The 1535-nt window shown below is 41.5% G+C and overlaps 1 protein-coding gene across 1 annotated transcript in view; it reads right to left on the bottom strand.

Annotated features, from left to right (window-relative positions):
* Positions 1 to 1535, bottom strand: part of LOC109971040 (unconventional myosin-XVIIIa-like) — a 233547-nt gene that overhangs the window by 50431 nt on the left and 181581 nt on the right.

Raw genomic sequence — 1535 nt, 5'->3', positions numbered from 1 at the left:
AAATAAAAAAAACAATATACAATAAAAACCTGCCAGTCAAAATGTTCAGTAATATTGAGTTTACAAGTTCATGTAAGTTCATGTGCTATACCCTGCCCAAGCTACATTGGCTAAAATCACTTGTATTCAGCTTCTGGTCCTGTCCAGCATGCTGGCAGAGAAGTGCATCTCTGTACCTGCCAGGCTGCAAGGCTCACAGACCTGTTTCCATGGCATCAACATAAACAAATGCACATGTATATCAGCGGTGGAAAGGGCCCAAAATTAATGAGCTTATGATGAGTGATCATATAAAGTTGTTTCTTTGGCTAAACCTGCACAAATCATAAAACTAAGGACTGTAAAATGTCTTGTCCCAAGAAGGAAAGCTACCTGTTAGCTCAGGATGCAGAGTTAGTCATTATCTCGAGCAATTTGGTCAGTGTTGTTTATTTACCTAAGACACTTTGAACTGTTTGACCATGAAACTGCAGGAATAAATGTTAATTTTCAGGTAAGACAGCTCACACTGTTGCTATATGTTAAGGCTGTTTAATGAGTATGCTAGTCCTAAGGCCCTGTGTTTGACATCCATGTCAGCTGAAAGAAACATGCTAGTCCTAAGGCCCTGTGTTTGACGACATCCATGTCAGCTGAAAGAAAAAGGTGGATTTGGACTGAAAATCCATAGCTATTGTTATGTTTATAATATTCGAGAGAAAAAATAAATACATTGGCATACAGAATCACTTTTCATGATCCTGTGTCAATAATACTCATCAAATTTATTAGGAGTGAAGCTGACTGCGCTGCAGATGTCTGAGTTTTTGTATGAATATGGCACTAACGTTAACTGGAGGCTTCTGTACTTTAAAGATGAATCCATGCTGTCAGTTGATGCATCTGGACAATTAACAAAGGTCATTTCTCTACCTGTGACACTAACTTTGTGTAGAGCAGGGGCCTCCAACCTTTTTAACTCAGAGAGCTACTTTCAAAGAATGAAAGCGGCCGAGATCTACTCATGTTTTATATTAGTTTTATACTAGTTACTAGTTATACTAGACTAGTTAGTAGACTGATAGACTAGTTACTACCAGTAGTAATAGTACTAGTTATTTAATTACATACTGTATCAAAACTTTCTGTCACAGTGGTTAGGGTTGTCGCCTCACAACAAGAAGGTTCCGGGTTTGAGCCCAGGCTGACATGGGGCCTTTCTCTGTAGAGTCTAAATGTTCTTCCTCTGTGGGTTCTCTCCGGGTACTCCGGCTTCCTCCCACAGTCCAAAGATGTGCTTCTCAGGTTGATTGGCGACTCTAAATTGCCCGTAGGAGTAAATGTGAACGTTTGTGGTTGTCTGTCTACATGCCAGCCCTGTGATAGACTGGCAACCTGTCCAAGGTCAGCTGAGATAGAGCACCCCCCCACACGGGGGTTCTCCAAGTGCTCTGACTTCCTCCCACAGTCCAAAGAATGGTTGATTGGTGACTCCAAAAGTGTGGTTATGTTAGACAAAATGGCCATGACAGGCACTGGCTGTGACCTCAACCCCC

This window comes from Monopterus albus, unplaced genomic scaffold, assembly GCF_001952655.1.
Source record: "Monopterus albus unplaced genomic scaffold, M_albus_1.0 scaffold214.1, whole genome shotgun sequence".
Lineage (NCBI taxonomy): Eukaryota > Metazoa > Chordata > Actinopteri > Synbranchiformes > Synbranchidae > Monopterus > Monopterus albus.
This window is presented reverse-complemented; position numbering and strand designations above follow the sequence as displayed.